Below are 10,386 nucleotides of genomic sequence, written 5' to 3' on the forward strand. Positions count from 1 at the left end.
AGTTCTCAATCTCATTTGCTTCAGTTCACTCCTAAGTATCTTATCGAAGGGACACGACAAATGCTAGCGGAATTACAGGTGGTGTTCCCTTTACGTTAGCCATGAACTCAGTTCTTTTATACGCTGGCGCTCATACTAGCCGTAGCTTCTGTAGTTGCTGAGTAGCCTTGAGACAAGGTCATATGAGAAGGATAGTCAGGATTCATTGAGGTTATTTATCTTGTTTCGAATCTTCATCCCCGGTACTATGGTAGTGTCCGTTGTTATTTCCGTGATAATTTTCCTCGGGACGCAGTTGCAGAACATTCACGAGAAACTATCACCTGGTCTAACTCCCATTTGAAAGGTGAAACTCTCAGAGAACTCATCTCTAAATTTGTCTGTAGAGGTGGTATTTCTCAGAGTGATCTGGGCTAGTCTGGTGGTCTTCTCACCTAGGCCCATTCCTCGTTGGATGGAGATCACGTCTGTGTATCTATTGAATGATATGTCCTTCGAAGTCCACCAGGATTATTATCCTGGTACGTACACCGCGATTTTGATATGTAAGTATGGCCTTCAGGTTTTGTATTTGATATGTGAAAGATCAACTAGCTTGGAAACTAGTCGGATATTCGTCTCAAGTTGGTTGGCAACTCTAGTTTTCAGGCCTCTAGAAAAAATGTTGCACGTATCAGAGTTTTGACCCTTGAGTTGTCGCTGTCGGTCTTCTTGTGTAGAGGATGGATCACAGCTGTGGTCCATTCTTCTGGTAAGGTCTCTATTAGCCACATGTTCTGTATACTCTGATGTTCTGTGCAGATTGATCATCTGCATGATTTCACATGACCGCTATATTTTCACCTGAAGTCTTGATTTTGAGCCTCTTGCAAATGTTCTCTATTTCTTCTCAGGTTGGTGGTGTGTAATCTGTCTTTCTAGAAGGGAACTCATGGAAAGTAGGTCATTATTATTATTATTTCTTTCTTGTCTCAGACGTTAGGTCTGGTTAAAAATGGTAGGTGATGCGGACATTGATCAAGTGTGACTTCCTTTTAACTCTACGGTATATGTTACATTGCATTTAAGAACTTTTGGGTAATTGAACAAGTGTCAATAATTACAGATTTCTGTAGTTGTATATATAAGTTTGGATGTAGCTGTATTGCATTGATGTACTGGTGGATATTGTGTGGTATGACTCTTGTAGTTGATAGTATAATTGGTATAATGTAAACTTTATCCTGATGCCACATGTCCTTGACTTCCTCAGCCAGTTGGATGTATTTTTCAATTTTTTCTCCTGTTTTCTTTTGTATATTTGTTGTATTGGGTATGGATATTTCGATTAGTTGTGTTAATTTCTTCTTTTTATTGGTGAGTATGATGTCAGGTTTGTTATGTGGTGTTGTTTTATCTGTTATGATGGTTCTGTTCCAGTATAATTTGTATTCATCGTTCTCCAGTACATTTTGTGGTGCATACTTGTATGTGGGAACATGTTGTTTTGTAAGTTTATGTTGTAAGTCAAGCTGTTGATGTATTATTTTTGCTACATTGTCATGTCTTCTGGGGTATTCTGCATTTGCTAGTATTGTACATACACTTGTGATGAGTTCTACTGTTTCTATTTGTTGCTTGCAAAGTCTGCATTAATCTGTTGTGGTATTGGGATCATTAATAATATGCTTGCTGTAATATCTGGTGTTTTGTTGTTTGATCGTGTATTGCAATCATGAATCCTTCTGTCTCACTGTATATATTGCCTTTTCTTAGCCATGTGTTGGATGCGTCTTGTTCAATGTGTGGCTGTGTTAGATGATACGGGTGCTTGCCATGTAGTGTTTTGCTTTTCCAATTTACTTGCTTCGTATCTGTTGATGTTATGTGATCTGAAGGGTTGTAGAAGTGGTTATGAAATTGCAGTGGTGTAGCCGATGTATTTATATGAGTGATTGCTTTGTGTATTTTGCTAGTTTCTGTTCGTTCTATAAAGAATTTTCTTAAATTGTCTATCTGTCCATAATGTAGGTTTTTTATGTCTATAAATCCCCTTCCTCCTTCCTTTCTACTTAATGTGAATCTTTGTGAGTAGAATTAAATGCTTGGGTGACTTCATGTTGCAAAATTATCACTTCATGTATTTGTGGTATCATCTTGAATGTATCTGTTTCTGCTTGAATCCACCGTGCATTCCTGTTATTATTATTGTTATTATTATTATTATTATTATTATTATTATTATTAGTAGTAGTAGTAGTAGTAATATTATTATAGTAATATTATTACAGTTGTTGTTGTTACTATTAGCATTAATAGTTTGGACTTCTTAATCAATTATTAACATACTGAACATCTAAGATTAGAAATTTTCTCATCAGATCAAACACATTCATAAAGAAATAAACAAAATAGTTGCATTCAGTTCTCTTATCATCTTCCTGTTTCGTCATACCTTTTGGTGACTTTTTACCTACTTACACTGTGTCCATGAGACAGAAAGTATACCTTTTTATACATTTCACTTAATTTAAATTAATTACGAAAATAAGTACCAAGCAATCGCTTGATAGTAGACAGCTGTTGAGAGCCTACTGAAACTACTTTTACTTTCCATAATCCTCTTGCAGAAACCTATTCAGCTTAAAACAAAATTTAAAATAATATCATTTAATGTCAATTGAAAGCTGATTTTAGACTCTTAATGAACTTCGGAAATGACAATGTGAAGTGCGCTGATTTAGGTTTGATTCAATAGCTGGGGTCTGAACAAAAATGTGGTTCGTGTCGCAGAGCTCGGCAGTTTGCCTGCTGCCTAAAAAGAATTTAATTCTCGGATATGGTGAACCGCGTTGACCCCTTCATGAATATTAAACCAGCGCGCTACATTCTACTCATGAATTGCAATGACACGGAATAAGTATGCAAATGTAATTCTTGTAAATTGATAAAATAGTCAACCATGAGGTTACTTCAAGTTTGTCCTTAACGGCACTCTCGAATCTCAGCGTCGGTCTTCTCCCGAGGAAAATTATTTTACATCGTCTAAGTTTTAAAAATAATGACACAGTTGATTGCCTTGGTTAAGATGCACGGGAGAAATGTAGAATACCACGGCGTCTGGTGACGGGTGGCTGGCGTCGCTAAAATGGGGCATTCACTGTCCCTTCTCCAGCCGACTGTAAGCTGCCATAGTGATTTTACTCTTTGCTTAAGTCTTCACTCACTAAAACTTCGTTACCTCTGCATGCATTAATCAGCAACCTTAGCCGTATTTGTAACACTTCATTGATTAAATCTGGTCGGACACACACTACAGATGCTTATATTTCTGACAGAGAAAGAATGAGATAGATCGCATTAATAATAAAGTATATTCCAAAGCGTTATAGTTTTCAATAATTACTTACAGCAAGGACGAAATTACAGCCGCTATTTTTCTTAAGAACGTTGAGCTCTGCTGTGTAGTTACATGATAAAGGCATCCTCATCGGTAAGTTATTCCGGAGGTACAACAGCCCCCATTTCGAACTCCGGGCGGAAACCACTCAGGATGATGTCATCAGGAAAAAAAAAGTTGCCATGTACGGGTTGGAGAAGAGAATAGTAGATCAATTAAGTGGGTAGGTACTCTAGAGAATTTAAGAAAGGAAATACATAGACTGAATTTATAATTGGAAATAATTAACTGCGGTGTCAAGAAGAACAGGATTTCTGACACGCGAGTACAGGGTTATAAATACAAAATTAAACATTGGTAATACAGTATTAGGTCTAATAATGAATAAGAAAATGAGAATGAGCCTAAACTTATACGAATAGGAAGGTAAACTGATTACCTTATCGATTATAGGCACAAAGTCAACACTGACCACAGTAAAACTGATTATCTTATCAATTATAGGCACAAAGTCAACACTGACCACAGTAATACACGTTTATAAGTCTGCTAGCTCTGCAGATGAAGAAATAGAGAGAGTTCTTGAGGAGGTAAAAGAAATTATTCAGATAGTTAAGGAACACGAAATTTTATATGTGATGGGCGACAAAAATTCGGTAGTAGGCAAGGGCAGAGCAAGAAAGTTTCAAGAACATGGAATGACAAAAAACTGAAAGAGAAAGCTCTCTGGTAGAATTCTGCACGGAACATAATGTAATCATCGCTTATACTTGGTTTAAAAGTCATGAAAGAAGGTTATATGATTCGGAGGGGCCTGTAGACACAAAAAGGTATTAGACAGATAAGACAGAGATTTCGAAACCATATTTTAAATTGCAAAACTTCTCTAGTAGCAGATTTAGTCTCTGATCACAAATTACTGGTTATGAATTCAGATTGAAACTGAAGAAACCGCAGAAAATAGGAAATTAGCTACACGGGAACTGGACAAAGTGAACATTCCAGACCTATTTGAGCGTTTGAAAGGGAACATTAGATTACGAATATGTGAAACGGAAAAACGAACACAACAGAGAAATGGATTGTATTGAGAAATAAGTTAGTCAATACAGCTTACGATCGAATAACAGTAATACAAAGCCCAGCTATAAAATCTTTGGGAAGCACACGAGATATTGAGCCTACCTGGTGAGAAGAAAACATTAGAATATACAGCAAAAGATTTAGCAAAATTGAATAAATACGTATGAAAAATGAAACCGACAGGAAGTGCTAAATGGCAATGTACTCGTAAGACTAGCTACACGAGAACTGCAAGAATGTAGAAGAATGCGTAACTGGGAAAGACAGGTGAGGCGTGAAGGAAGATTAAAAGGACATTTAAAGAAGAGAGAAGCACGTCTAAGAATATAAAGAGCTCAAATAGTGAACTGGTACTGAGCAAAGGGGGGAAAACTAAAAGATGGAAGGAATGTACAGAACGGCTGTTATAAGGAAGTGAACTTCAATGCAATATTACACAAAGGGAAGAAGAAACAGGTGGAGATAAGTTGGGAAATATGATATTATTAGAAGAATTGGACACAGCACTGAAATATCTAAGCTGAACAAGGCCCTTGGAGTTGGCGACAAAATCGTTAATGTAAAGAAATTTCTCAAACTGCTCCAGGAAAATCTTACAACGACAAACTAGTCTCTGACAAAATTATTCCACACGGTGTGCAAGACACATGAGACAGGTGAAACACAACATAGACTTTAAGAAGGATGAAATAGTACCAATTACCACAAAGAAGAGTGAAAAAATCTGTAGAATTCCACCTTGGGGAAGATTAGTTTGGGTTCCGGAGAAATGCAGGAAAACGCGAGGCAGTGTTGACACTACAACTTATCTTAGAGGATAGGTTAAAGGAAGGTAAACATACGTTTATAGCATTTATAGATTGTGAAAAAGCTTTGGACAATGTTGAATGAAATACTCCTTTGAAATTCTGAAGACAGCTGTTGTAAAGTACGAAGGGCGAAAGGCTATTTACAACTTGTGCAGGAACCAGATGGCAGCATAAGAGACTAGGGGCACGAAAGGGCAGCAGTGGTTGAGAAAGGAGGGAGATGGGGCCACAGCCTATCCTTCACGTAATCCAGTCCGTACACTGAACAGTACTGGAAACCAAAGATAACTTTGGAGAGGGAAATAAAATTGAGGGGCAAGAAGTAAAATATTTAACGTTTGCACGTTGTTGTTGTTGTGGTCTTCAGTCCTGAGACTGGTTTGATGCAGCTCTCCATGCTACTCTATCCTGTGCAAGCTTCTTCATCTCCCAGTACCTACTGCAACCTACATCCTTCTGAAACGTTTGCTCATGACACTGTAATTCTGACAGAAACAGTAAAAGGCTTAGAAAGAAAGCTGAATCGAATGGATTGCGCCTTGAAACAATCAACCATAATAAAATTAATACATGGGTATTTCAATGTAGTAGAATTAAATTAGGTATGTTACAGAAATTAGATCAGGAAATAACACTCTAAACGCAGCTGATCAGCAGGATAGCATAATGAATGATTATGATAGAGGTATGTAAAGAGTATATAAAACGCAGGCTGGCTATAGCACGAAATACATTTGTGGAAAATAGGAATATATTAGGATCTAATACAAATTTAAGTCTTTCCGGAAGCTGCTTACCTGCGGTGGTCTTGTACAGATGTGAATATGGATGATTGGCAGCTCAAACAAGAAGAGAACAGAAGCTTTTAACACGTCATGTTACAACGAATATTGAAGATTAATGGATACGTCGAATAACTAATGAGGAGAATCTGAGACAAACTCGAAAATAGAAAATTACGGTACAGTTTGACAAAAAAAAAAAAAGGATCGGTTGTTAGAACACGTCCTGAGGCACGGACGATTCGTAGGTTTAATCATGGAGGGAAGTCCTGGAGATAAAATTTGTAGAGTGAACCTATGGGATGGATATAGCAAACAGGTCAAAATAGCTATAGGCTGCAGCAGATATTAGCTCATGAAAATGCTTGTAAAGGATAGAGCTGCGCGGAGAACTGCATAGAATCATATTCGGACGGAAGACCACAACAAAAACCGTAAAGATTGTTTCGTTCACTAGTAATGTGAACGGTGTAATATATTTTTGGTCACACTTCGTATACAGTCTGTATGCGTTGCAACTGTTCCTGCTTATTAGGTAAACCTCTCCAAAGTCATTTCATGTAACAAACGAGGGCTATTTTCTAAGGTCCGATCGGTCGCGAAATTAATACCACAGTAAAAATCACATGAAGCTTAGTGCAGATGTGTTGTACACCGTCTCAGGTACGCCCATCGATCGCGTCACGTAGCACTTTTTAGTCCTGTGCGCACAGAGAGCACGTAAAGATGCCTCGAACAATAGTTAGTAAATTCGAAGTGCGTGCTCTCTTTATATTGCCTCGTGCTGAGGGGTTCCACCTGATGTCATGCACCCCACATAGCTTAACTGTCATGCTGACAGTAAAGTGCGACATTGGTGCAGGAACTCTGAAGCAGGACGTACAAACGTTCATGATGCAGACGATTAGAGAAGGAAGCGGATTTCAAACGATGATCTTGTTCAGCCAGTGGATTATGTGATTCCAGAATCTCTTCTACGAAGCGAAATTCGGAGCAAGCTAAGAGGAATGTCATCGTCAGACATTGTCCTTCTTCATGACAGTGACTGGCTACACACTGCAGCTGCAAAAAAAGATGCTTCTGCAGCATTCTCAATGGGGAGTATTTGATCATCCATCAAACAACTTAAACTGACTCCCTCCGATTTTCATCTCTTCGCTCACATGCTGCCTATGAGGAGAGAATTGTATCATAGACAATGAGCTACAGACCAGTGTACGTAATTGGCGGAAGTCACAGATGTCTTGGCATTGGGAAGTTGGTACCCCGTTACGACAAATGTCTAAATCGGGACTACGACTACGGAGAGAAGTACTCGTACATGGAAGGGGTAGCTAGATGTTGCAAAAATAAAATTAATTCATTTACATTTGGGTTTCAATTTCAGGACCGATCGGACTTTGGAAAAGAAATAGCTTTCGTACATTTGGAAACAGGATGTGCTAGTCTCGCAAGGCATGCAACAGAACGATTGTGCAGTTTGCGAAGGAGACGAGTGGTACTGGTAGAATTGAAACAGTGAGTACGGGCCGTCAGTCGTGCTTAGATAGCTCAATCAGTAAGAGCAATTCTAGTGTAAGGCAACGATATGAAGGTTGGTTTACAGTCCGGTGCAAAGTTTCGATCTTTCAAGAAATTGCGTTGGAGACGTTGTAAGTTGAAAATATAACATAGTGGAGGTATACAGACTCACTCTTGTTACCTTCATCAAGTTCATGATCGCTTGAAAAGGTCCCTAGCTAATGAAACCGGAAGAGATAAGTGCAGCAGGCGCTGCTATTTGTTGGATACAAAGTACCTTATTCAGCACTGTATATAACTGAAACGCAAAAGACAAAAAAGATGGTAGTACAGATGGAATGGATCATAAATCACAAGACAGGGAAGATAGGTTGGATAGTCTTTTGTCCTTTCGACTTTTATTCTACTTTAACACTAAAAACTATGTTATGTGTTTAATTGAATACAGCATACAGTCATACAGGCCTATAGTTTCGTATTCATTCCAGCTGTACAGGTTTTATGGAAGTTGTTATGCAACTGCTAGATGATAGAAGGAGTTGTGGCCGACAGTAAGAAATGATGTAAATCATTATCTATCAGGAAGAAATGTAAATTTGAAGAATAAAATATAAAGTAAGCGAACCGTCGCGTCACAGCACAGGTCAAAGCTACGAATAGGTAATTGGTGGCGCCCTCATGGCAAAATCAGCAAATTAACGACAAAATTGTTCGGCTGTGTTTCCACTACTTAACCAGTATAATTGAATGGAGAGGTCTTAGAGCCTCCTTGGCCGTTTAGGGTCGGTGTTGGGAACAGAGAAGGAAGTTTGACAGGGATGATTATCTTCGGAGGTGAAGTTGAGACACAGGTGCTGTCGCTGGCACTTTTTCTGCTTGTGCTGAATCAATTACCAGTTGGCGTAACTAGTAATCAATGGCGCCATGGTCGAATCGACTTGAGGCAAGTACTATGCAGCTGCGAGTTCCCAACAGCAAATGAAATCACCTACACTGATGTCTGAGGCAAAGGCAGACTGTCTGTGATCAGTACTCTTCAGTGAAACGTACACTGACGGAAAGGAAGCGCAACACCAAAAGCTGATGTGTAGGTGATTAACATAGCAACATCACAGTTTAGTGTCAGAGGGAGATAAGCCACTGAAAATGTGAAATGCCGGTACACTAATAACTGCTGTAACCTCCAGATTGTTGAATGCAAGGATGCAAACGTGTATGCATTGGCTTGTACAGGTGCCGGATGTCAGTTTTTAGGATGGAGTTCCGTGCGTGTAGCACTTTTTCAGTCAATATCGGGACGGTTACTGCTATTTGCTAGACGACGCTGGAGTTGTCGTCCCATGATGACCTATATCTGCACGATTGGAAACAGATCTAGTGATCAAGCAGGTCAAGGCAACAAGTTGGTTGCAGACGCGTAACTGGCCTCCTTTTAACCAACCAGTGAACTCATCTGGCCTCCCTCTGAAAAAGACCTCCACCCTGCCACCCAGTGAGCTTTCGCTCTACTTGGCACCGCTGATGTCGGAAGTGGCAGTGGTTCGGGATCAGTGTAATCGATTGCAACAGTTCATTTTATTACTGCGATGCTAACGGCTGCTCAAATTAGTGCTGCAGATGCTGTACAATACGCTAGAGCCACACGTCGAACACAATGTCCTTCTTTCCCGGCAGGGCCACGAGGCCGTCCAGAGCCCAGTCTTCTTGCCCTCTTACAGTCTCGTTACCACCTTTGCCAGCAGTCATATACAGTTGCCAAATTTCTGTCAAGACTTAAATCTTTCTCCAATATCGCAGAGGGAACATCCAACTTCTCGTAGAACTGATAGACGACCTTGTTCAAACTTATTAGGAGTTGTAATGGCATATTTGTCGTCTTGAAGGCATTCATTGCCAAGTCAGCTCACCACGTCCAGTCTGAAAAGTAGCTAACAGACTAGGAGGGACCTACGCACCAGCATGATGGCTGTCCAGCCCACAGCGTACGAATTATATCAGCATGTCTTCAAGAATTGTTTCCAAATCGTGGGACTGAACGCAGAGGACCTGTACATTGGCCAGACTGTTCCCTGCATTTGACGCCTGAAAACTATTTTCTGCGGGAGAAGGTGTGTTCCTCACATTGGCTCACTCTACAACACATGCCAATCACACCCGATGACATGCAACGACGTATTACTGCAGCCTGCTCGGACATCTGCACTTAAATGCTAGCAGGCGTGCAGTAGTCATTCCATATCAGACTATAAGCGTGTATTGCCGCTACCAGTGGGCATTTTGAACAGAGCCTGTGTGGTCAATTGTCTCGTTATTGGTGAAAACCCACGTAACTATGGTATACACTTGTGTAGTTCTTCAGTGTGCGCTACCAAAGGTGATGTTCAAGTGTGGGTATGGGAACTGTTCGAAATATGAATTCCGTTAACTATTTCGAATAGACTCCTGCAACCAACAATATTTACATTCCGATTTACCCAACTTTTAGTTTGTTAAGCAACCGCCTTGCCGCAGTGGATACACCGGTTCCCGTCAGATCACCGAAGTTAAGCACTGTCGGGCGTGGCAGGGACTTCGATGGGTGACCATCGGGGCCGCCATGTGCTGTTGCCATTATTCGGGGTGCATTCCGTCTCGTGATGCCAATTGAGGAGCTACTCGGCCGAATAGTAGCGACTCTGGTCAAAGAAAACCACCATAACGACTGGGAGAGCAGTGTGCTGACAACACGCCCCTCCTATCCACATTCTTAGCTGAGGATGACACGGCGGTCGGATGGTCCCGATAGGATAGTTGTGGCCTGATGACGGGTGCT

The 10,386-nt window shown here is 40.2% G+C and overlaps 1 pseudogene; it reads left to right on the forward strand.

The window, feature by feature from the left end:
- Window positions 1-10,066: 10,066 nt before the first annotated feature.
- LOC124712888 lies at window positions 10,067-10,184 on the forward strand (annotated as a pseudogene).
- The last annotated feature ends 202 nt before the right edge of the window (window positions 10,185-10,386 follow it).

Source organism: Schistocerca piceifrons, chromosome 8 (assembly GCF_021461385.2).
Source record: "Schistocerca piceifrons isolate TAMUIC-IGC-003096 chromosome 8, iqSchPice1.1, whole genome shotgun sequence".
NCBI lineage: Eukaryota > Metazoa > Arthropoda > Insecta > Orthoptera > Acrididae > Schistocerca > Schistocerca piceifrons.